We start from the raw sequence: 26,692 nt of genomic DNA, 5'->3' as shown, positions 1-26,692 counted from the left end.
TGTTTACGCTGCATGCCTAAAGCAAAAGCCAGGTCCTGAAGGCCTGACAGCCAGGGCTGAGACTTGTTGCTGAAAACGTTGCTGCTGGATTGACACTTATTTTGGCTGGTTTCAGAGTAGCAGCCGTGTTAGTCTGTATCAGCAAAAAGAACAGGAGTACTTGTGGCACCTAATGGTTTTGCACTGGATTAATGGCACCAGTCTGATGGCAGGTCTGGGGCAATGAACAGCTGCTAGGCTTTACTTTTCACACTCACTCCGAGAGAGTCCATAGCTCATGTCTGAGGATGGGAAAGCACATCCACTTCCAAGTTCTTAGACAGCAACTACCATAGCAGCGGCGGGGGGGAAATTGATTGATTTCTCCATAATTCCATCTCCCCACCCACAGTTTGAGAACCGCTGAATTACACTAAAATCAGTGGAATCAGAATGGTGTTAAACTGTACTCAGAGTGGTGAATGAAGTGTACTCTCAAGCATGTGTATACACACAAACAGGTGCTAACACACAATGTATTAAGCACTGTTCCAACACAGCAAAAGTTAGTTCTGCCCTGAAGAGTTTACAGTCTACGGAGTCTATTTATTAGCACAGGGATCAGCAACCTTTGGCATGCAGCCAGTCAGGGAAAGCCCCTGGTGGCCCAGGCCGGTTTGTTTACCTGCCGCATCTGCAGGTTCGGCCGATCACAGTTCCCACTGGCCGCAGTTTGCCGTTCCAGGCCAATGAGGGCTGTGGGAAGCGGCATGGGCAAAGGGATATGCTGGCTGCCTTTCCTGCAGCCCCCATTGGCCTGGGTAGTGAACCGCGGCCAGTGGGAGCTACGATCGGCCGAACCTGAGGACGCTGCAGGTAAACAAACCGGCCTGGCCCACCAGGAGCTTTCCCTGGTGGGCTGCAGGCCAAAGGTTGCCGATCCCTGTATTAGCATGTACAGATATACACTTAGTGATGCCCTATCCAAATAGTCTGAACCCATCCTTTAAAATTTTGCCTGCGTTTGTGCAGCTAAACAACATTTGCATGCTCCAGTAAGGAAGCGAGACATCTAACTGTCTAGAAATAAACGCAAGTCATGCCCGAACACAAAATCGTATGCTCAATTATAGAAGCCATTGGAAATTTTATTCTATAATGCACATTTATTTTACATGATTTGAAGGGCTAGAATAATGCAGATGTTGAGATTTCTACAGGGCAAGGTCTTAGAAGGACAGAAATATGTATTACTTTTTAAGGGGACCAGAAAAGCTTTGAGCTTGCTAGGCCTGAATTCAGGATTCTCCATTTGTTTCCTGCAGCAGCTGATGACCTCACTCTTGCCTAAAATGGTGCAAGTAAGCTAGGATTTTCCTATGTGTTGCCTCGGAAACCTAGAATCTGAACTTGGTTCTTTGCTGATCATTAAAATAGACTTTCAAAAACTTTGCCTTAAAATCAGGTGCAGCTTTAAAATTGTCTAAATGATATACGACTAAGGTGGGATCTTAAACAGCATTTTGAAAAGAGTAACGATTTTTTTTTTTTCAAGTATTTCAGGAGTGCATAAACTCAGCTTTAGAACTGTGATTCTTTTGGTGTTTGGGAGAAATGGCGTGCCTGCTCCATGCTTGCAATAGGCATGTTAAACCGTGACTGGCTCACAGAAAGATTGGCACTGACTTTCCTGGGTAACCGAGGGTCTGGGGGAAGGAGGAGGCAGGACAGTGAATCTTCTGTCTCAGGAGAGAATAACAGAAAACTGAATGGAAAGGACTCTGAAATGGCCATGTCTGCTTAGGAGTGAAATCATTTTAGTAACACAGGGCCCAATTCTTCTCTCGATGAAGCCGGTGGAAGCTGCACCAGTGTAAATTGCTGGGAGATCTGGGCCTTCTCTGCCCGTCAGTCTATATTTGTAGACCCAGGCCCTTAAAGGTAGTTAGGCACCTAATTCCCATTGAACTCAATAGGCATTAGGCCTTTCAATACCTTTGAGAATCTGGGCTGCGGATACTGTGACTAACATTTTCAAACCTGGGTGCCTAAATTTAGGCACCTAAAACCATAGTCAGGCAGCTAAATAAAAGTATGCTGCTTTTCATGTCTGCCTGGCTCCTGCTCGGCTCAGTAGGACTACTCACGTGAGGAGGGGTTCAGGATTGGGACCCAAATGGACCAAATTCTGTTCTCACCTGCTCCAGTTTTGACCTCAATAGACTCAATAGACTCACCTGCTCCACTATTGACCTCAATAGACTTGTTGTAATGTACACCCATGGAAATGGGAGCCGAATGTTGTCCTATATAATTATGGCTGTAATTGTCTTGCTTTAGTATTGAATTATTTTGTTTTTCTTGGGTCCTTGTGTTGTTATCCTGAGCTGATCTCTATAGGTTTAATGCCATGCCTGTGTTGCATTAATTACTAATCTAGCTTTGTTCCCGTGTGTGTGTCTGTCAGTGTATGTCTGTGTGTTTATATCTGGGTTAGAACTGAGGAAATATGTCAATAAACCCATTCATGAATATTACAGACATGCTTCCTTGGCATTAGCTTCCCTTTAAATTTGTATTCCACAAACATTTGTGCATGTGATTTTTCCTCCCCTTTTTTGTTCATGGGAAACAAGTCTCACAAATTCTCATGCACATTCATTCATTTGTGTCAAGATTTGCCCCTGGCCTGTTCAAGCAGCCATCTTGAAAGCTCTTTGATTTACGTCCTCTTTATAAAAGTTTCAGGATCCAGGTGCAGAAATAATATCATGTGATACAAGTGCCCAATCACATGCCATGAATAACCAATCAAGGTCTCTTCATGGAGAATTGAAAAACAGGGACTGATTAATTGGAAAAAGCACTCTACAAGAATAGCTTGCTCACTTCTAATGTGAGCACACTTATGTAGTAGGGGTATTTTTGTTTGTGTATGGATGTTTGTGTTTACGGGTTTTGCTGGATTTGTTTAATATCCCTGTTGGGCTAATATCATGCAAGATCTAGGCTGATGGTATTTCAAGTTCTGGATGGCGGAAGTTCAAAGGTCCAAATCCTGTGCTATGCAGGCTTCATAAGTAGTTCCCTGGAGCAATGAAAAGTGTAAACATACTTACAAGTCATGAGATATTTGGCTTTGTGTGGGTTCTAGGAGAACTAGAATGCACAGCCCATGTGGGTGGGTGTGTGTCTGTCTGGCGCCTTCCCTCCATGGAGGTCTCTTTGTCTGGCTCTCTCTGTGTGTATTTGCATATTTGGAAAACTTTACGCCCTCCCCTCCCCACCTTTTTCCTTGGCTCTGCAGAGCTCTGGGTATTTCCCAGTGAACAGTATCTGCACACGCTGCCCTTCCAGCCAGGTGTAATAAGGTCGCCTTGCTAAGCCCTGTCTACTCAACGGTCACGGACGTGGCTCCTCCATAGGGAAATGGAGCATTTTTCTAACAATTTCTCCCATATCTGATTAGCTGGAAAGAGGAAGAAAACAAACCTCTGAAGCCTGTTCCCTAGTGCAGCCCTACAAGAGCCACAGCGGCCTTCCCTGATTTTCCCTTCCTGCCTGCTCCCACTCTGCATTAACCAGAAGCAGTGATTACAAAAAATCCCAATGCTGAGTGTCTGATTTGTTGCTGTGACATTGATCCACAAGGCCAGGTTTAAGCAAATGTTATTTTATCTGCAGAATACCAGCTTGGCTGCGCCTATTGCTTCCTCAACGCTGTGCTCTCCTCCCCGAACTTATAACCACCCTCAGCCCATCCTTTCTGAGCCCATCAGATCGCTCTAGTTCTCTCCTCTGGAGCACCAAGTTCCCCACCTCCCATAGGCCCCTAACCTCCATCCTCCCTTCTGGAGCCTATAACTCCTCTGTGCTTATCAACACCCTGTCTCAACCCCCCCAAGCATGTAATCTCCACATCGTCGTGAGCCTCTAATCACCCCACCTCCCCAGCCCCTCTCTCTGATTCTCTGTGTCTGTTAAGGCTGGGGGGGAGGGAGAGAGATGGGGCAGCTGCAGGGTTGTGTTAGTAAACACTCTCTTGGGTTCACATTTTAATTCCCCCTCCCCCTCCCTGTCTTCTCCCCCCCCCCCCCCCCGCATCCTCTCCCTTGTCTAGATGCTCACACAATGAGACCATTGTCAAGGGGCGATTTGAATGAGGGGGGTCTCCGGGCATGTTCCCAGCATTGTCAAACGGGGGGTGGGAAAAAAACCCCCACAACTCTTGCCCAGGCAGGAGGACCAGACCAGACTGAGACAGATGCCTAAATTAGCGACAAAGCCTTTTGAATGTCCCCGGCAGACAAGGCCTGCCTTGTGTGTGTGCACGGGCACGGCCTTGTGTGGCTGGGTGGCAGCTTGCATGTCTCCCCATGTTAATTAGTTTTGCATGCATGTCTGATAAGGTGCCAGTGACTATGTTTGTCCTCCTTCCACTGGCAAAAGCTGTTTTAATGGTGGGGGAGGGGGAGGGGAACGTTGGAGGTGGAGTGTGGCTGTGTGCTGGATGCAGCCTGGCAGACTTGGATAATTAGCAGCCACAAAAAGAAGAGGTGAGGTTTAAGGTGACTCCTTAGTTCTCAGAGGGGGCATGTAGGTTGCATCTTAGGACTTATGATTTGTAGAAATGTGATCTGACATATGAGTGGCTAATTCAGGAGAGGTTAAAAAAAAATTGCAGCCATTTTTATTTGCTCGGTCTCCTTCGCTCTACGTCTTTTCTGTTTCTCGGCCTGCTTGTCTGTCAGTCTTTCTTCCTCGCTGCCCCACATATATCCCACAACTCCTTTAAAAGCTGTTTATTTCCAGTGGATTTTAACACACTTTTATACACACACAAAGCCTTAACAGCAACAAACACCCAGCCTAATACACGGAAGAGAGGTGTGAAAAATCCACTGGCAATAATGAGCATATTTTACAGGCGATGAGCCATGTGGCTGGGGGAGAGGGTAGCAGGGAAAATAGAGAGAATAGTTGGTGTGGTCAAAAGGTTTTATTGACATTTGTTTGGGATAGTCTCATTAAGCACCAGTGCCCTTTCTACCACCCAAGCATTTAGGCTGTATATGACACAGACTTAATAATATTTAGCTCTTTAGGAAGTGTTGGAGAGTTATATACATATGTTTATTGCTCATAATCTAACTTTTGCATCCCTCCACCTATAGTGTCAGGCACCCTGAGCACCCTGAGTCCAACTGTACAAACTTCTTTAATGAGTAAATTTAAAAGACTCCCCCTCTTTAATGATCTAGAGAGAAGGGACTTGCATGGCTGGACAATGACTGATCAAATGTCAGGTGCGGAGCTGAAGGTGTTCCTGAGATGTCCTGCTGCAGCATAGGTTAGACTCCTGGGCTGAAACCCTGACCCTCTGGAAGTTGATGGGAGTTTTGTTCAATGGGGCCAGGATTTCAGCTCTTGTTCCTGGGTGTTTTGCCTCTTTCTCTCTAAATCTCTTTGCACTCACTGAATCCTGGCTCTGACTCGGAGATTGTTGCAGGTAAGGGAGCAGCATGATAGAAAGGATAAAGCTGAGAGATGGAGAAGGAGATGAATGGATCAGCAAGGCAGGGGACAAGAAGGGGCGGTGGAGAAGCGGGGCTAAGATGCTGCAGGCCCTTTAGGGTGAGGATGGGAAGCTTGGTGCAGTGATGGACAGAAAGACGATGATGGGGTTGGAGGCGGGTGAGTGATGTGACTACAGTGGCAAGAGAGGGAGGTGACTCCTTTCATCAGTCTGAGGTAGATGACGGGAGAAGGTTGCAGTGATCAAGGCAAGAGATGGCCCAGGTTTCAGCAGTGGGGAAAGAGGAAAGGTGGATTTTGGTAATACAGAAGGAGAGGCAGTGCTGGACTGAGGGGCTGATCCAAAGCCCACTGAGGTCAATTTCCACTGAAATATTGTGTGCTTGTCCAGAGGAGGTTGGCAGGCTAGGACTGAGCTGACTTTATCGCTCTGTGTGTGCTGTGCTCTGAATGGTGTTTCCTGTATCCCTGCTGCCAGGTGTAGCAGCAACGGATGTGTACGGAAGCAGGGGTGCTAGAACTAGGGGTGCTAGACATGCGGCAGCACCCCCCGGCTAGAAGTAGTAATAACAACCAAATCCATGGTTTCTGCTTCCAACACCCCCACTATAACAATTGTTCCAGCACCTCTGTATAGCAGGCCCGCAAGGATCTCACTCTCTATGCTGGCGTGTAGCATGAGCGTGTGTATGCAGTGCGTATGTTTACATGCAAAGGGAATTTGTCCTGTATTTGCCAGAACCTGGTTCCTCTGTCACTCACCTGTCCCATCCCTCTCTGAAACTCACAGATCGTTCAGCAGCAGCAGGCAGACATCTTGGACGACCAGCCAAGAACAGAGTTAAAGACAGAGCCACCTAAACACACACGCCCACCCATGGGGGCTTTTCTCTAGCCTCTCCTCTGCACTCCATGCAAAGTTCTCTAGGAGTTCCTTTGAATTCTTTATTGCCTATACACAAACAGTAGCTTCCCTCCTCCTACGTTTAACCCTTGTAGTACCCTGGGTCCAGGCATTTAGATTGCTAAGAATCAAAGGACAGCCTCTTCTGTACTGTGGGGCTGTACTTGCTAGGGTATATTTCTAAGTCACGTCGGATACTCAGATAATCTTTTTACATTAATGCTTTTGTGTTTAGCCAGTGATTTTATTTGTCCCCTTCTATTGTAACAAGGGTCTCAGAGTTTTGGTTGGAAGTTGTGCCTCCCATGAAATAATGAGAATCTATTAGAGCAACCAGGCAATCAGGGAAATCCTCCAGGCAGCACAGTCACCTGTAATGCAAGGGGATGGGAGAAAGAGAGCTGAGCTATTCCTAGCAATGCGGGCAATGACTGCAGGGATTGGGAGCTTTATTGTGCATTTAGAAAAGTCACTGAGAGTGGGTGTGAGTGCACGTGGTCATGAGTGTGTGAGCCAGTAGCAGTTTGGTAGCGGGTGTGTATGAGCCACTAGCTGCATCTCTGCATGTGAATGCATAGAGCATGTGCACATTTTCTCTCTCATGGTCATTGTGAAAAGTTCTTTTCAAAACTCTCTCTGCTGTGTGCTCACTAGACTCACTGCACAACCATGAAAGTCTGTGGATAATTTGTGATCAGAAAAGGGGATGCCTCCTGTTTAGAAAGAATGGGTCATCCAATCAGAGGACAAAAGCAATCACGGAATCATAGAAGATTAGGGTTGGAAGGAAACTCAGGAGGTCAACTAGTCCACCCCCCTGCTCAAAGCTGGACCAATCCCAACTAAATCATCCCAGCCAGGGCTTTGTCAAGCCAGCCCTTAAAAACCTCTAAGGAAGGAGATTCCATCACTTCCCTAGGTAACGCATTCCAGTGCTTCACCACCCTCCTAGTGAAATAGTTTTTCCTAATATCCAACCTAGACCTCCCCCACTGCAACTTGAGACCATTGCTCCTTGTTCTGTCATCTGCCACCACTGAGAAAAGCCGAGCTCCATCCTCTTTGGAACCCCCCTTCAGGTAGTTGAAGGCTGCTATCAAATCTTCCCTCACTCTTCTTCTCTGCAGACTAAATAACCCCAGTTCCCTCAGCCTCTCCTCATAAGTCATGTGCCCCAGCCCCTAATCATTTTCGTTGTCCTCTGCTGGATTCTCTCCAATTTGTCCACATCCCTTCTGTAGTGGGGGCCCCAAAAGTGGACGCAGTACTCCAGATGGGGCCTCACCAGTGCCGAATAGAGGGGAATAATCACTTCCCTCAATCTGCTGGCAGTGCTCCTACGAATGCAGCCCAATATGCCGTTAGCCTTCTTGGCAACAAGGGCACACGGCTGACTCATATACAGCTTCTTGTCCACTGTAATCCCCAGGTCCTTTTCTGCAGCGCTGCCGCTTAGCCAGTCGGGCCAATACCATGTGACTTACTGGTAGGTGACCAATCATATGGTATGAATAATGAACCAGCATAGTCTAGCACATGTGCAAGCAAACTGTCTGGTGAATATCAGTACTTCAATCCCAAGGGCTCAAAAATCATGAGTCAGGCCCCAAAAGGTATGAGATTGGCTAAAAATCATGAGATTTTTTTAAAAAATACTAACTGTGGTATTCTTTTTGTTTGTCTTTGGTCTTCTGTGCCTTTAGAGGCACTTGGGTCACGTTTTCAATCTCTTCTCCACAACCACCTTATAAAGTGAAAGCTAAGATTCTCCTTTAATCACAGGATTCCAGGATCTGGGGCTTAAAGAAAGACACCAAATATCACAAGGCTTGTGATAAAATCTTAAGCAATGGCAACACTGGGATACTAACCAAATTTGCAAATGGAACGAAAAAAGTTAAAATCAATCAGCTACATGGTTCCAAGTGACTCATTCACCTAGCCCTAGTTGTGAATCTTAATTCACTCATAAGACAAATCCAGATGTCCTCACCCAGGCCGCATTCTGCCCTGACTCAAACTAACCCCTTGCCAAGTTCAGCTGGCTTATACAAGGGGTGAATCAGGCTGTCAGTCTTAACTCCCCCCTTTCCCAGACAAAGTCAGTGAGAGCTTTGCCTGAGGAAGGAGTCAAGCTTTGCCTTGGTCTGGTGTTTATCAATTGCCCTGAGGTCTTTGGATGCAAGGTGCTAGGGAAGGGACAGGTTATTATTACTCTTTATTTCCAGGTGACAGGCAATGTGATTTAAAGGACCGACTCGTATCTTATTCTAAACTGGCATATTGAGTATATCTTTGCTTTTAGGTCAGAACCTTTTCCCCACCTCCAGCCCAGCTGCCTAGGTCATAGCATCCTGGCAAGCTGAGGGCAGCATGTGAAAGCAGAACTCAAAGAAATTGGCTTCTGAACTTTACTGAGGGCCATGCAGACAAAAGCTGCCCCAATGCCTGCAAGCAGTGGCCTCAGGGAATCTACCAACAGAACTGTCTCAGCAAACAGAACAGTGATACCCACCCACCCCGCATTCCCAGGTTCTGCCTTCTCCAGCAACCAGCTAGCATTGACCCATGCCAGCAGGGTCATGCCTAGCTTGCCATTGACTTGCATGATCTTGGCCAGTTCTCAGGTCAGAGCTGGAACTCAGAGCCACAAAAAAAGCCAACTGTCTCTTGGGCGTATCAGAATACAGCCATGATAATGATCAGCAGCACATGCTAAGGCACCATTAACGTGGGCCATGACTGAGCTAAGGTAGAATTTGGATCAGATGCCCATGCTGTCTCAGGGAGAAGAAGTCAAGGCCAGGGCAGGAGAGGAGGGTGCTGGGTTACATGAGTCCAACAAAGGACTCTGTGAATGTCTCTGTACTTCAGTTTCATCCCTAGGCACAGAGAAAGGCACTTGGCCCCAGCCTGGCTTCCGTTCTCACTGGCTGTGTCCACCTCTCAGCAGCAGATTGCTATGCCTTTGGAAGCCAGGCAAGCTCTTTCCGGTGGCTGTGGCCCACAGCCAAGCCAGGGAAATACCAATTAAGCCTGCTCAGTTCTTCCTCTCAGGTGACCAACACAAAAATTCACAATGAAAAGCTCAAATATGGTGAGGGGAACCTGCTGCAGGAACGTGGCTTTTGGGTCTAGTCACACTTAGCCCTGGTACACCCTATACAGGAACTCTGCACCAACTGCTGATGGGTTTTGGATGCCTTGACACTTGGTCTTTTTAATGCCCAAGGTGAAGAGACCCCTAATTCCAAGCTCCAGTAGAGTCTGGTGACACCTAATAGTGGGTAGGAAAAACTGATACTCTGTGTTGTTCTCAGAGCCAGGGTGCAGCTAAAGACCAAGCTGTATCTGACTTAAAATGGTGGCTATAATGTTTGCCTTGCCCTCTGGAATGGCCAGGGGCTGAATTTACCCTTTAATGCTTCAGTTCTGATTGCATGGAAGAACTTTGACTGACAGTGGAAAAGTGTCCTGCAAAGCCCCTGAAACCTCCTCCCGCTGCTTGTGCCTAGCCTCAGAGCAGATACCCCTCTGGAGACCTGTCCCAAAAAAGCCCTCTCCTCCTGCCTGCCCCACCTTTCCTCTTTTGCTGCATCGCTCACCCATCCAGTTTCTGGTTAATTCCAGCCCCTCGCCCCCTCACAGTGAAACACAAATTTGCTTTGTCAAAATTCTTTGCCGGGTTGATCTGCAGAAGAGTGGGCCTGTTGGGAGAAATATTGCCATCCGAGCAAAGCCTCTTAATGAATCCGTGGCAGCAAAGTGGGTAACGCGCTCTCCTTGCCAAGGCTGCTTGGCACAGCTCAAGTCACGTAACCGGACTAGTGTGCCAGCAAGGGACAGCGCAGGAAGAGTTAAACTGGGGGCCACTAATCCATGTGCACGAAGCATAACACAGTTCTCTCTCTCTCCCTTCATTCTCATCTAGCTCCCACCCCCCACCCAGGCACACACAGACACCTTTTTGCATCTTCCTCATCCCCTTCTATCCATTTCTCCACCCCTCTCTCTCTGCCTCCCCCTAACCCCAATATTCCCCTTACTTAGTCTGGTTCTCCATCTCTTTATTTACCCTCTTATTCTCCTTCCTCTCTCGCCCTCTGTCTCTCCCCTGCTCGCCTGTGTTGTCCCCTCCCCCCACCCCATTGCCCTGCACACGCCTCCCTCACACTCACTCTTTCATGTCTCCAGAGCTGGATATTCAAGTGGGAATGAGGGGCTGTATATTTTGGCTGTGGTGGAGGTCACAGCTATATGGGGATTGTTTAAAAGAGATTTGCCTACATCCCAGCCCATGTGACCAGCCTCAGCTGCAGCTCTCTCTTTCTTAATCTGGAGATAAGCGTGATTATCCGAAGAAGGGCTGTTCTGAGCTTTGTAACTGTGACAGGGGAGCTTTCAAGTCGCACTTTGCTGGCAGAGCAGCGTTTAAAGCCGGGGAATCAGATTCCAAGCGTGGCTTTGCATCTCTTTTCTGCTGGAAGCATGGTGCAGGGATGGGAGCTTTATTAGGACTTTGCTTATGGTGCGGAAAAGGAGGGGGAAAAAAATCCAGCTTCACTAGCCCATTTCACAACCTACAGCGGAGTTGCAGACAGCGGCATTGAATAAAGAGGTGTGAGCCCTGATCTAAGGGGCTCAGACTCTCATTGACTTCCCTATGCTCACACTGTGGCTGAATTTGGTTCCTTGCATCTCGCCAGCTCTGCTGATATTTCACTTCATTGCAAATGAGTTGTTTAGAGGCCCCAATTCCTCTGTCTTCCAACAAAACGAAACCCATTGCCCCGAAACCACGTGAAGGCAAAGTTATTGTTCTGGAAGGCGATTGAGAGGCTCAGGGAATTGGCAGGGAGATCTGGAACTTTCCCCTTCTGGATCATTAGCCTGAATGCAGCCAAGTTAGTAGCGACTCAATGCTGTTATTGGGTGACATCTGTTAGGCCAAGAGTCTGAGCATTGGACTCATCTTATGCAGGCCAGTCTCTTAGCAGGCCAAGTATCCACGTTGCAAAACCCACCACTGCCGCCTCTCATACTAACTGACCCTACTGAAAGGCTCAATGGAGAGGCCAAAGTCTGAGGCCAGTGTTGGACCGTGGCACAGTGGTAGAGGGTAGTACATTTGGGAAGCTTGCACTGCCACTGCCCATGTTGTGCTTCTGTGGTGAGAGGCCTTCAGCCTCTAGGGTGGGGAAGCCAGCATGCTTCACTGGAACCAAAGAGAGCCCTTAAAAAATTGGGAGCCAAACTCTGCAGGTTGTAGGGCCTTAAGTATTGGTTTGGGGCTAGGCTGCAGTTATTGCTACCTGTCTCGGGTGGAATGATCCGTGCCACAGCCAATGGGACTTGATCATTGGCAGGAGGGCGGTTCAGTCGCTAAGATGGAGCCCCACTTCCTTTTCATTTGATCTGTCTTCACAAGTGGCAATGGAGCTTTTCCTTGCACTTCTGGGACTCATTTGTTCAGCCTGAATGTCCCCGCTGCTCCCCCACTGTGAGAGCTGCATAATTCCAGGGCTGCCTTTTAGGCCTGGTCCTGCAATGAAATCACTGGGGCTGCAGGATCAGGCCGTCAGACGATGTCTTTCAACAGGTGGGCAGCTAAGATGGAGTGAAGGCTCAGGTCCTCTATTTCCACTTCTTGTGAACGTGGTCTGCTGGTTTGATGGGGTGAAGGGGTCATTAGGAGCAGTGAAGTGATGCCAGTAATTTCATCAGAGGCTCCCAGAAAAAAGACATGTCCCCGATGGTGTGCTAACCCAGGGTGGAGGGTGCACTTCGGAGAGGGGTGCTGGAGAATCTAGGCACATGTTTCCCTTTTCAAAGAATGCCTGTAGCGGGGTCGAGACTCACTGGTGCAGCGCCTCCTGCTGGTCGTCCAGGGAATTAGCTCTTCACCAGCACTGGAGCGCCCTCTGCTCACTGGTGTCTCACCTGCCACTGGCCCCATGTCCCTCCCGGACCCCGGTGCCTTTTTGCCTGGGGTTCTGCCACAGCAGGACCCCCACTCTGGGTCTCCCCTCACAGGGGAACCCCAACCCTCTAAACCCACCTTGCCTCAGTGGCTACTGCCAGCCATCATCTAGCCCCTGTTCACTGGGGCAGACTGCAGTGTAATGGTCACTCATTATTGGCAAGGGGTTAGGATCTGCTGTCTTTGCCTATCCTCAGGCTGCCCCTGTAGGCCTTCACCAAGGCCTGCAGCCTGAGGGTTTATCAGGCTGGAGCTCCCCAGCTCCCTTCCCTTCCCTTCCCTTCCCTTCCCTTCCCTGCTCTGCTCTGCTCTGCTCTGCTCTGCTCTGCTCTGCTCTGCTCTGCTCTGCTCTGCTCTGCTCTGCTCTGCTCCCAGGCAGCTCACCATTCCCACTCCAGGGCTAGAGTGGGACTCCTCAGTTCTGGCCCACAGCCCTCTTATAAGGGCCAGCTGGGCCCTAATTGAGCTGGCCACAGCTGTGGCTGCTTCCCCACGGCTTCCCCCAGCGGTTCTCACTCCATTTCCCAGCTGCAGCCCTCTCCAGGGCTGTTTTTAACCCCCGTTCTGCGGGAGTGGGGCAGCTGCCCTACTACAAGGCCCCTTTCCCATACCCAAGGAAACCGGTGACATCCCTGAACAAACAAGCTTCTATGGCGTGCTCCTGCTAGAAATGTTTCTACTTTGTCCCTGCATTATAAGATTGAGGTTGAACTCTTTGTTCCATTGAAGTCAAGGGGAGTTTTGCTGTTGATTTCAGCGAGGCCAGTATTTCATTCTGAGTGAACTGCTAGGGCAGCACAGTGCCTGGCTGAGCAAAGAGCTAATGAGCTGATGCCAAAGTTTCCTCCTTCCAATAGAATAATTGAAAATGACCTGCCCTTTCCTGGGGTACTGCACCCCCAGGTCTCACCCGATAGATTGTGGGTATGATGTACAGGTCACTGAGCAAGGGGTAGGGAGAGGCCAGGGCCATGCTTTTGTTTATGTTTGCACAGTGCCTAGCACACTGTAATTATGAGAAAGGGCTGCAGACACAGTGGTAGGTGCTCTCTGTACCTGACTTCTACAGGGCGGCCAAACAATTATCCAGCTTAACCCATCCACATGGGAAACATTTGGTTACGATGGGCCATGGCCACGCTAGTCTCTGGTAACTCCAGCAGGAATGTGTTTTAATTTGAAGTATCCATAACTGGACTAAAGACTCAGAGGGGGCTCTGAAATACAAATCCAAAAAAGATTTTTCTTTGTCAGCTGATTTTGCAGAGCACCTCTCTCTGCCCTAGCACCAGTCACTCACTCCAGACCAGGACCTGAAATCTTGAATCCTCTCCTCTGACCAGTGATGATGCCAGGTTGATGCAGTTCAATAATTGTCGAGCCTGGGCCACAACCAGTGGCATTATCACGCGGCATTATTAGGAGTGAGACGGGCCAAACATTAGGGTGACCATGTGAGCTGCTGAGTTACTAGACAGACTCCTGGCGTGGCCAGAATGATGGGATCTGGCGCATTAGCAATAGTGCTGGTGGTGCATTAGAAATAAGATTGTGTAGCTCCAAAATTGGGGTTGGTAGATTTCCATTTCTGAGCTTTGTGCACTTGCTCTGCACACCCCCTCCCATGGGTCATGGTGTTGGGACAACTAGATGATTGGCCTCTGTGGAACCAATTCCCAATAAAACATTCTAGGCAATCTTGTGGCGGAAGTTCAAGTTTCAGGCTTGCTCCCTGGGCAAGCACTGTAGGAGCAGCACATTCAGCCCCTGTGGGAGAGGAAGCACATCACTCTCCAGTGCTCAGGGCAGTTCTGACTGGCTTCTAAAGGAGCCACATCCATTCATCCCTGTCCAGAGGATGGGTTGCTGGAAGTGGGGCCAGTGAGGATAGGGAGTAATGGGGGAAATGTAGTAATACTTAGTATTTATATAGGATGGATAATACAATAGCATACTGGTGTCTTATGTAGCTGGGGGACTTAGCACTTCTATTAAATATGTGGGGATGGTCATAGAAGATCTTTTTCCACAAAGTCAGATGGCCACACAGAGAGGCCTTTACTTGAAAGGTTTATCTCTGCAATGGGGATTCCTTTGCTTTTGTTTGGGTTTATGTTAGTGGTTTTTTGAGAGAGATGGGCCAAGGAGAAGGTGAATGGATCAGGATTAGGGTCAAGACAGGGACTGGAGTTTGGGTTCAGATCAGATCAGGACTAGGGAGCAGCTTTGATAGCTGCCACCTTGTTAGCAGTTCTCATGAAATTCTGGCTGTATCCTCACTGAAATGGGAAATAGCCCTTCCCAGTTTGGGACCCAACCTGGAATGAAAATTGTTGGGGCAGTTTCCAGTCTGGGAAGCTGAACCTGAACCCAGCCAGAATTCAAAGAAGGTTGGATTCAAGGATCTACTTTTGGCCTATCTTTAGTTTTATCTGATGGAAATTTGCAGTGAAAACTCAGCAGGTCACTCAGCTGGGACAGCTTGTAGAGATGCATTGGTTTCCCAGCATGGTGATCCAGTGACATTTCCTTTCCTCCACATCGCAGAAACACCTCAGGCTGGCAAGGCTGGTGTGCATCCTTAAATCAACCTTCTGTGCATCGGAGGCAATTCATGTATCAGATGGCCAGGGAAGAGGTGGGAGAATTGGAATGTGGGTCCCCTCATGAGGGTTTTGCCCCATGATCTATAGGGACAGCTCAACTGGCTTCCACCAGTAGAAACTGCTAGGAGCTGTTTTCAAACTGTGTGTTTGCAACTGCATATGCATGTTTGCGTGTGCAATTGTATGTCTGATTTTTGCATGCGACTCCCATGTTTGGGCACATATATTATTTGCATGGATGAGTATCCAGTTGGTGCATATAATCCTGGGGACTAAATAAGCAAATTAGGTATGGAGTTGCAAGTGCGTAATTCTGAAAAGCAAGCTCTTAATTATTACCCACACTGCCTTTGCTTGTTTATGGAGTGGCATGCAACCAGTCCTTATAGGGATGAAAGGTCTGTCTTCCCCACTGCACTCCAGGGTGTTTCTATCTTGCTAGCTAAATTGGTAAATTGCTTGCCTGAGCCCTCCTTTTCATGCCTATGGCACACTACACTGCTTTGGTGAGGACATGGCCACAATGTGTAGCCTTGCTCCAGTGTATTGCATGAGGAACAATAAGGTAGACACAGGACCACATTTTCTCCTAGTGACTCTGAAATACTGGACAAAAGTTTTGGATTCAGTGCAGCTGCCATGTTGCATGTTCTTTAAATATAAAATGACCTGCCCATATAAATATAATATTATTGATTTTTTTTAACAAAAAATAAGTGGAGACTGGAAAAAAAGACAAAAGAGCAAAAAGTAAAGAACAGGGAAGAGAAGGGAAGGGAAGGAAGAGGTGCAGAGAGGGAAAAGGACCGTGACATGTCTGTTTACATCCCCTAAGAATTAATCAAAGATTACTAAAAATCTTTTCAAATTTGTCTGAGGTCCCCCTTCTCTGAAATGTTACCCACTCTTTATCTCTTTATTTTATTTAAATGTTACCCAAGTCTGAAAGATTTGTATATATCCTTGAAGCCTAGCCAATGGGCAAGTGCCTTGCAAAACATTAAACTCTTCTATTGATCTACAATTAAGGCTGATCTAGCCATGTTATATGTTCTGAAGGAACTGAGCAACAAAATGCAACAGGGGACAACGATGTGTTTCTCTGGAGACTTGTGCAATCCTGGATCCATGAGAAAGAGAATGCAGACGTAGCCATGTGTGTATTTGTATTTGTGCATGTGTGTAATGGTCGTGTATGTATATTTGCCTATGTAGTTACACATCACTGTGTGTATTCGTGCATTGGTGTGGATGTATTAATCTCTGTATATGAACATGGGTGGGGGAGTAGAGGAAACGGGTAGGAGAGGTCATTGTCTGTTCTTAGAAAGAAGAAAAGGAGGACTCATGGCACCTTACAGACTAACAAATTTATTTGAGCATAAGCTTTCGTGAGCTACAGCTCACTTCATCGGATGCATGTAGAGGAAAATACAGTGGGGAGATTTTATATACACAGAGAACATAAAACAATGGGTGTTACCTTACACACTAAGGTGAGCTATTACCAGCCGGAGAGCGGGGGTGGGGAGGGAGGGGAAACCTTTTGTAGTGATAATCAAGGTGGGCCATTTCCAGCAGTTGACAAGAACGTGTGAGGAACAGTGGCGGGGGGGGGGTGTCTTTTTGCGGATACAGACTAACACAGCTGCTACTCTGAAACCTGTCTGTTCTTAGAAATCTCTTAAAACTGGTGAGAGCTCCTAGAGAAAGGGTTAAAGTTTGAGTTGCAAGCAAAAGATGAAAACTTCTCCCTTCAAGTTGTTCCTATTAATTTCAGGGCATGTAGCAGAAGTTTTGTGGTAAATTAAAGTAAAGAGGAAATCAGTGAGTACTCCTAGTTAGACCAGGGGACAAGGAGTTAGAACTGCTGCATTCCAGTCTCACCTCTTCCACTGATACATTGGGCCAAATTCAGCCCTAATATAAGTGGCTGCAACTTTATTAAGGTGACTAGCATTTGGCTCATTTGTGCCGACCTGTGACCTTGGCCAATCCCTTGCAGTGCTCTGGGACTCAGTTTCTCCAAGTGTGACATAAACCTGCCCTTTGTAAAGTGCCTTAAATTTCTTGTATTAAAGTCATTACATCAGTGCAAAGGGTTTTATTGTCCACATTACCTGAGGAAAGAGACTCTGGTGGAATTAACTGGAGAGACAAGAGGCTCGTGGTTTGAAATTATCACTAAAAGTCAGGGTGTAGATGGTGGTTTACTCTGCCATGCCTGATCAGAATGAGCATCTGAAGCAATGACTATGAGTCTCTAACTAAATGGAAAGCTTCTTCTCACCTCCCTGGGTTATCGTAAAGATAGGAAAATGGAGGGGACGGGATTAACTGAGTGATCTATTTGGTGACCTGGTAGAGGATGGTTTCCTGACATGACATACAGAAGAGGGAGCCAGAAGGGTAACTGAGCCACTTCAGTTTGGAGAGTACTGAGAGGACATGTCCACCAAAGGCACAGACATGAGGGAGCAGCTCAGGGATGGCAACCAGAACAATGTTTGTATTTGGGACTTGGATGACACCAAATAAGGGTGAAATAAAGATGCTGCATTTCAGGCAAGGATATTTTGGAAGACTGCAGAGAGGGCTGAGTGAAACTGAGTTGGTTAAAACAACTGAGTGAGAGGACAGAGAGGACAAAGATGAACAATCATCTCTCCAGTGAGGGTTCTGAAGGCCATCCAGCAACAAGCACTGAACACTCGAATTCTTCAAAAGATAAATGGATGATTGCCGAAGGGAATTCAGGGGACAGGTAGAGTTCTAGATGAGGTCCAATCCATCAGACAGAGAAGGGATCTGAAAGGGAAAATTGAATGAGCAAGGAAGATAATCAATATGTATTATTGATTGATACATAAACAAGAAATTGGTGAATGTTTTCCTAGAAAGGGTGAAGGGAAGATTTTCAGAGATGGAGGGGAAGGCAATGCCTAAATCAATGAAATGGTTAGCTTGGTTTCAGGAGGTGCATAGAGTCCTCAGGCCAAGAACTGATGCAAGATTTTTTAGTGGAAGAAGAAGACACCCTGAAGGAATCAGGATCACAGCAGAAGAAAGAGCAGGTCCAGATAGGATCCACCCAAGATTATGAAGGAAGAGGCAAAGATATGAAGAGTTTATAGAAGATGTATTCAAAACCTCTTGGAAAATAACTCTGCATATATAGGCATAAAGGACTCCACACATTTCAGTGTGGAGGGTTGATCACCCATTGTGGAAATGCAGCCAGCTCTGGAGTGGAAGCAGCAGCCATTCTCCACCAGCAGCATGACACAGCAGCTTCTCAGGATGAAAAGTGAAAACTGACATCTCCAGTTGAAACAACAGGCTGGAGTTTAAGTGGGTAGAATGTAATCTCCCAGACTGGAATGTGGCCAGGGATTAACACCCATTTAATCACCACAGGTGACTAGAGCCTTCATGATCCATTGCTGAAAGCCAGCCTAGCACCCCACACTGTACTTGGGCATGAGGTCAGTTCTGACTCAGCTGGAACACCTACTCAGTCAACCCTGCCTGTTCCTGCAGCACCCTGAGTTTTACTTTGGGGCTCATACACGTACTGATTCTGCTCAGTTTCAAGTCACAGCCCAAGGAAGGATGGCTGTGGACCAAAGCCGTACTGATGGACTAGGGAAGGCTGATGTACCATTCATATTGAAGGGATTTCGAGACCATTCAGAAGACTAGCAATTGTTATTACAAACATTTATTATAAGGCCCCCTTCTCCACGGTATGCGAGTCCATTTTTCATTGATTAAAAGCAAAAACCTTGACAAAAACATGTCTGTTTATCTGGCCCTTATCACCATAGGATCCGAGTTCCCTGTGAAGTAGCAAAGTGCCATTGTCCCCATTTCACAGAAAAGGGACTGAGGCACAAAGATAACACAAATGGTCTGTAGCAAAGCTGAGAAGCGAGCACGCCTCCTGAATCCCACTCCAGCATCTTAGCCCCAAGACCATCCTTCTTTTCAAACATACCACAGAACTGGAGGAGACGTACTCAATACTCTGGCTGCTGCAGATTCTGTCACACGTCACAAAAATCCTGGACAAATAGCTGCCTCTTGCAATGCTTTCTAATGGAGCCCGGCTCAGGCTCCAAATTATTTCTAGTGGGAATAAATTTCATACAGAAGGGCCTTCTCCCAAGAAAGGCCTCACCCATCTCCCTTGAGGTTCAGCCTTGGGGCAGGTGGGTTAAATGTTCTGGACCAGCAAGGATGCTGCGGATCAGACAGGAAGAGCTGGACTTTAAAATAGCTGGTCCCGAAGCCATTTAGGGCTTTGTAGATAGTCACCATCACCTGGAATTTCACCCAGGGGTTAACCAGCCCCCAGAGTTTAGCCGAGGTGTGACATGCTCTCGTCGGCCTACTTTTGTTCTGGGATCCTGCATTCTGTGTGAAATGAAACTTCAGCGGGGTTTGCAGGGTTAGCCCCAGGAAAAGCCTGTTCCTCAACCATGGAGGCAACAAGCAGCTAATCTGAGAGGAACGGATGCATCCTCATGCTAGCCATAGGCAAACGTGACTTCATTAGTGGGCTTAGATAGGAAATGCTAAGCAGGGCTGCAAAGCAGGATCAGATGGAGAAGTTCACCTGGATACAGGAGAGAGAGACCCTGCCTAACCAAACTGAAGAAGCAGTAATGAGAGTCACTGAGGGGAGAGGCCATGGATCTTAATCACCTGAGTGCTAAAGTTTGAATCCTCTCATCTTAAAACCTTTCTCTTTCTTTACTATTAATATCTGAGTAGTGCCTAGAGGCCACAGCTGAGCCTGGAATCCCATTGTGTTTGGCCTCCTTGCATCCCTCCTCTCTGTGACACACGCGCACACTCACCTTCCCCAGCACTGTCTTTTCCCTCCCTCCCTTTGCTGTCTCCTCCCATCGCACCCGCTGGAACTACTCTGTTTGATACTTATTTGCGTAATTTCCCATTTTCAGCATCCTCTTCCTTTTTTCTCCACCTCATGCAGTCCTTCACCCTTTCTGCCTGTATCAGTCTCTGTAACTAACTCTGCAAAGCATTGCTCTCCGGGTCTGCATAGGAAAAACACTCCATAAAATATGGAACATTACCAAGCCTTTTCCCCCCATGTCATGACTTACCAGTGGCCTGAATGGGATCATTACTAGAGTGGTTGTTGAGGTTCTACTTTGGAGTCTTTGGACATTTACCACTGCTCGCGCTCTGAGATTGAGTTAGGATCTCTGAGGCAAACATTTCCACTTTCCCTTTCTTTAATCTAAGTCTCTTTTCCTGAATTTATGGTCTCGGCAAGTCAAAACGTCTCTTGCCCAGCTTGACTCTTCCTTTCTACTAGTGAAAGAACTTCCTCTCTCAGTGCCACATGGCAGATACCAGAGCTGAGTATCTGCTGTGCATCCGAACTAGGGTCAGGGCAGAGGCAGGCCCCCAAATTTTGTCCAACCAAGAGCTTGGCCAGGAATCTGAGGGATGCATCTAGTCTGCATGGCAGGAAGCACTTCTCAGCTGCTCCTGTCTCTAATATGAAGGGGCGGCCTGCACAGGTGACCAGATCCAGACGGCCAAGTGTCTTTTTGACTTAAGTAGTCTGGCTGCTGGAGCAGCACGTGGCATCTATCGTCTCTACAGATCCTACATCACTAGTTAAGGGGAGAGTGGCCACTGGCAGCTTTGTAGAACTGTGGCTACAACAATGTGAGAAGATTCAACTTTAGACTGATCTACTTGACACCCAAATATCTAACGTGCCTTCAGCTAGCACCAAGCCATTAAGCAGTAGGGGCAATCCTTCTCCCCCCAGGTCTGGGTTAATGCCATGGTCTCCTGTTATCAGCTAGCCCATCTCCTTCCTTTCCTAGTACCCTGCTAAACTGGCAGCCGTGATTCCAGTAAAGCGCAGCCACTAAGCCTTGTGTGGCGGAAATAAATATACTCTCATATCGAGAGGGAGGACACTTAGGTTTATGATGAAGGGTGCCCAGCATGCGATGGGTTAACACGGTCTCCAGCTAATTTCTGCAAGCCAGCTCCCCTCCTCTTCTTTGCTTCTGTATGCAGCAGACAGGGCCTCTGCCTAGGTTCCTGCACTGAGCTGTTGCCAGGGGAGCAGTTAGACAAGTCTGAGCTATGCAGGGAAAAGGCCTGGCCTGTCAAAGTGTCTGAGATGAACCATAGCCCAGTCCCCCTGCAGCTGGGCTCAGGCATGCCTCAGCCCTTGTTTGGAGCCTGGGAATGGCAAAGCCCAGTGAGGTTCAAGGGCAAACTTGCTATTCATTAGTCAGGGGTCCTTGACGTTCCCACTCTCTGTCTCCCTTCTTCTTCTTCTTTTTTCTATCCCTCTTTTGACACATTCCTGGGTGCCTTTGGTGAAAGCTCCCCTCCGCCTCCTTGCCTCTGCATAAACTTCCCCAGGAGACCAGGCAGGGAGAGGAACAATGACTGCAGGATGTCTATTCAAACCAGAGGCCCAGTCAGACTGGCTGGATCACTTGGTGTTTGCTGGCTGGGTCCCTTGCTGGGTCCTTCTTCCCCAACATTTCTAGCTAGCCCAGACTCTGTTCCCTGGTCCGTGTGTGTGTGTGTGTGTGTGTGTGTGTGTGAGAGAGAGAGAGAGAGAGAGAGACACCCTGCTCTCATTTGACTTGGATTTCAGATCACTGATATTCTTATTATCTTGATATTTGCAGGAAATTGTAATTTGAGATAAGAAAATGTCAGCTGCATTTCTCTGACTCAAACAGCGCAAACAAAGTGCAGAAAAGTTCCTTCTTATAAAATATAAATGATTGCCTAGGCGCGTGAGCACAGGACAAGTTAGCAAGCCAGGGAATGTCTTTTTGCACACACACGTCTCTAGTGCACAAGATAAAACAAGCTGTGTAGCCATAACACTCGCAGCCTCCCTTCTTACCCCATTGAATGGAATATTTCCTAGCTCTTAGAAGCTGAAGCTCCCTTGTAATTATCCAAGGCAAACAGCACGTGTTATTAGTTTCAAATGGTTTCTCCCTCCCCAGGCCCCCGGAGCAGAATGGAGGTGTAATTGTGCTAAGGAGTTAGCAGGGGAGAACACAGCTTTTGGTCACATTCAAGTCAGAGGTCTTGAGCCAGGGAGCCAGTATGAAAGACTCTTATTTGCATACGCAGCATGTGTCTGTACAAAAAGAAAGATATCAGGGGCTTTCAAAATTCAGTCGAGGTTGGAAGGAAAATAAGGGGAAGGGGGAGTAGAGTGAAAAAAATTGACAGTGAAAAGGGTTTTGCTAAGTAACACCCCGGCGAGATTAAATTGTCCAGAAAGTTTCTCCCTGTGAGTCTATGAATTGAGCGATGGGGTGAGGCGAAGGGGAGGGGCAGAGTCCATCCTTCCAAAGGGCATGAGTAGGAAATTGGCAAAGGAAAAAAAAACCTGATTAGGCAGGTAAGCCCTGCATTTTATTTGTTGTTAGTTTGGGGTTTGTGCCCCGCAATGTTTCCAGCAATGCTGCTTCTGCAGGGGGCCTCATCAGTGGAGAAGGTGCTTTTTAAAAAAGAAAAAAAAGAAAAGAACCGCAAACCTTAGCGGAACATTCAGCTGATTTATAACAACAAGAGAAAGTAACAGAAGAAGGTCCCTGGCTGTCTCCCACAGGCCCAGGCTAACGCAGGGAATGGAACAGTAATTGTGAATTTTTATGGGAAGACAAAGCTATTTTTCAACCCTCACCTACTGCCTGATCCAAAACCCACCGAAGTGAGTGGAAAAACCTGGCTGGCTTGGGATCAGGTCCCTAGTGAGTTTTTGTGTTTCCCAGCACTGGTTAGTAATGGTCCCAGGCCTGTACTGGAAATATACCACAGAGTTTCTTTTCTGCGTGTTTTCTTGATACAGATAGACAAAGGTTCATGGCACTGAACAATGTGTAGGGACAGCGTATTTGCAATAGACCTCAGCTTTTCTAAAGCCCCCTGGCAGAGGTGGGTGTTGAAATCAGAGGAGTCTGTCCAATCTCCCCGCCCACACACACAAGTATTAGATGCACAAAGGTACACATTTCTCAGGATGGCAGATAGCAGCAGACAGCATTGCTGCTTTCAGGAGTGGGTTTCTATCGCCTACCAGTAAGTGCCTCCTCTGTCTGCACAATAGAGGAACCCCTCAGGCTGCAGCAGACTGACACAGAATGCCAGGGTGGAGGGGCAAGGGAGCATGGAACATCAGTCCTGTGTTTGCTCCCGCCTGCTTCGATTGCAGGGGGAGCAGAGTGATGGTGGAGAGTGGAATCTTCAGGCTGGCCTGCCTGAATTCTTCCCGGCTGGCCGCTAATGTGCAGACTTCTCTCCTTTTTCTTTTGATAGTGACCTCTTTAGTGAGTTATTCAGTTTCAGTGGAAATCCCCAGCTGCCCTGGGTGTGCAGCAAGCCTGGAATTTTAAACAGGTGGGAGAGTAAACGACGCTGCTTTCTCTGCTTAGTAAGAGCTTAATGAAACTAGATGGGAAATGGAGCACAATCCAAACTTAAATCAATATGAAGTCATGTCCACACACAGATGCCCACTGGGAGGAGGAAGGAAGGGGATCAGGGACCACCAGCTGAACTGAGACCTAGGACCCCATCCATAGTCCTTTGCAGTCAGTGGAAAGACTCCCATTGTTTTCAGTGGGCTCTGAATCAAGCCCCTGTTTGGACTTGGAGTGAGAGACAGTGGGCCAAGTGCAGAATGAAGTAAGTAGGTTCTGTCCAGTGACTTCAAGGGGATTTGCATGTCAGATGGGTGTGAGTTACACTGCATTGCTTGCACCTGTTTTATGACCATTCTACTTCTGAGCAGAGCTAGGCCAGTATAGAAGACTTTCCACCAGTAGGAAGACCTTCAGGTTTTAATGTAGAATGAATTCACCTAGAATTGGATATATCCCTTTCCGCTTTGTTTTATGGGCCTGACCCAAAGCCCATTAAAGCAAAGAGGAGTCTTTCCATTGATGTCAATGAGCTTTGGTTCTCGTTCGTAATGAATATCCTAGCAAAGATGTTTAGGAGCAGGGATGCTCCTGGAGAGAGTGATTTTCAAGTGAAGGTCCCTGGAAATCAGACTCTGGCTTCATAAATGTTGGGTATTCACATGATTCAAACAATTACACTCACTCATCCAATCAAGGAACAAAAATGTTCTCTAGATGTCCAATCAAACATTGAATTCTCTCAGGTAACTCACAAAAGAGACACATAGCAAGAATTATTCACAAAAATTAGTTTGTGGGCAATTCTGAATATTTTAGGAAATTGTGAGCTGGTGAAAAAATGAGCTGAAACTAGCTGAATGATGGTTCTTTGTTAATTATTGACCCAGCGTTGTTCCTAACCTGGGTTTACTATCACCGGTTACATCACCAGTGGATGTGGCCTAGCAAGAGAAATTGACAAAGGAAAGGAACTGGATTTGCATGCAGTCCCAGTAGCTAGGGGCTTGCCACTGGCAGAAACTAACTACACCCAGGAGAAAACAAGGGGAAAGAAGTACTGAGACGAATAAGAAAGAACAGGAAAAATAGCTCAGATTACCTGTTTCCTGACCGAAATGGCTTTTGATCCAGCCTAAATCGTTCTATATCACTTTACAGAAGGGCCTGCCAAAGACAAGGGCTTTGAGACCCTGGAAAGTGAACATGAGGATTAAAACAACAGAGGGTGGTTCTTTAGAGGCTCTGACATGCAGAGTAATCCCATGCCCCAAAGCCTTAGGAGGTAGGACATACAGTGACCCCTCCCACTGACTGGCCACATGCAGGACCTCTGAGCTCAGAACTCCTCAGCCCCTCACCGAGAGGGGTGGGGAGATTTCCCAGGAAAGTATTACCAGTGAGAAAGAGACAGCCATAGGGAGTGAGGGGATGCCAGCATTTCAGCAGCACAGGGGCCTTGTCGCTCACCCTGCAGTCTATAAAGCAAAAGGCTTGAAGCGGCAGAACTGGGCTGAAAGCGTAACCTCTGGCCATGGCAAACATTACTGGGGGGTGGGTGTAAAAGGTGTTCCTTGGCATGGGGGAGTGTGCGTTGGCATTGGCTCCATCCATGGCTGAGAGGCTCCCGGAATGACTTCCTTGCGGGTGTGATTGTTTTATTGACGTGGGACCTAATGTTTGGGGCTGGTGTTTGCTTTGTTGTAGATTCCTGTGACTGGCGAATGGCGAGCGGCCGGACGCCTTTGGGTTCTTCGTTAAACTTCACCACAGAGGAAAACCGCCGGGGACTTTTCGCGTCACATACAACTACTCATCGACCCGTGTCCCGGCCAGCTGTTCGCAACTGGCCCAGCCAAGAGGCTGCTTTGGCCGCTGGACCTCGAGGGCTTTCAGGGTTGCAGCTGAAGAGGGTGAGGTGTGTGGAGCAGGCGAAAACTTTGATTTGCTGTACCGTGTACAATGAATGCATCACTGGTGAATATTTTGTGGTCACCTTTGCTGCTCTGTAACCCCCGGATATCGCAGACCTCTTCGCTCTTCTGTTCAAACTGCCCTGCCTATCCAGGGAGAGCCCGGGAAGCAAATGTCTGGACTGGGGAAAAGACCAGATCTATTGCATGTCTGACTGTAGGCGTGTGAAGTCCTGAGAAAGCACCCCTGGACTCAGTGTGGAAAAGTTTGGCTGATTGATTTTGCTTTGTTGCACTGAGAGCGGCACCGCATTGTTAGTGAATGCCCGAGACAACTGTACCTCCTGTGTGTTTTTGAAACCTTGACAGATTCCCTGTCATTACAGAATAAACTGGACATGTAGGGCTGTATTTTCACTGTGGCCTGGGGGACGCGTGCTCCCCCCCCCAGCTTATTTTATCCTTCTTTTTGTTTGTTTTTGAATAGATACTGATTCTTCAACGCAGACTTATTCTTACGGTGCAAACATGCCCAACTGTGGCTGTACAGATCCCTTGGATGTGTTTCAGATGTCTTTATTCTTGTAAAAGACACATCCGCTCCCTCCCCCACTTGTTTAAACAAAGATGGTTAAAATAAACAATTCACTTGTTAAGATGATTCGTGTGTTTTCATCCAGTCTAGCAACGGGAGGAATATAACTTGGGTTCCCCCCCCAAAAAATAAATCCAGCCACAGAAGCGCAGTGAATGCACTATCAGACTCCAAGCCCTCCCCCCCACCCCCACACGATCCCACACACAAAAGTAACCCGGTCCCCAAGAACGAACGAATTCCTGGCTGCTAAATATCAGTGTTTGGTCTGGACCCGTTTTAGATGGCTGAGAAACAGCTGTTAAACCCAGTGCAAATAGTCCCCAGGAAAGACTATAATGAATATGTCTTTAAAATGATTTGAAGCCCTTCTGCCTACAGAGGCGGGTTTCCCCCGTAGTGCCGATTCCAGGCACGTTCTCTCCGCTCTGCCCGAGGTGACAGATTTCCCAGATGAAACCCTAAAACCAAAACGTCGGGCCCACACCCGCGTTGCCTCCAGCCAGCACACGCAGAAGGAGCGCAGAGCCCAGCAAGGCCAAGTTCAAGGCTGGGTTGGGGGCGGGGGTCGAAGACAGGCTAATCTGCGTTGTGCTGGGGCCTGGCGGAGGAGCCGAGCCTGGAAAACACTCCTGGGATTATTCTGCACGATCCCAGCAGCCCCTCAACTGTGTTTCCCGAACAGCACGTGGAAGAGGAACTGGGGGGGAGCGAGATGACCCGCATC

At 47.7% G+C, this 26,692-nt stretch overlaps 1 long non-coding RNA gene across 1 annotated transcript in view; it reads left to right on the top strand.

The window, feature by feature from the left end:
• Positions 1-25,989, top strand: part of LOC141995337 (uncharacterized) — a 66,564-nt gene extending 40,575 nt beyond the window's left edge. The window contains exon 5 of the long non-coding RNA XR_012641300.1: positions 25,165-25,989. This is a non-coding gene — a long non-coding RNA (uncharacterized LOC141995337). The remainder of the gene's footprint in view (positions 1-25,164) is intronic.
• Positions 25,990-26,692: the final 703 nt, after the last annotated feature.

Source organism: Natator depressus, chromosome 10 (assembly GCF_965152275.1).
Source record: "Natator depressus isolate rNatDep1 chromosome 10, rNatDep2.hap1, whole genome shotgun sequence".
Lineage (NCBI taxonomy): Eukaryota > Metazoa > Chordata > Testudines > Cheloniidae > Natator > Natator depressus.
Note: the sequence above shows the minus strand (reverse complement) of the source record. Positions and strands in the feature narration are given on the sequence as shown.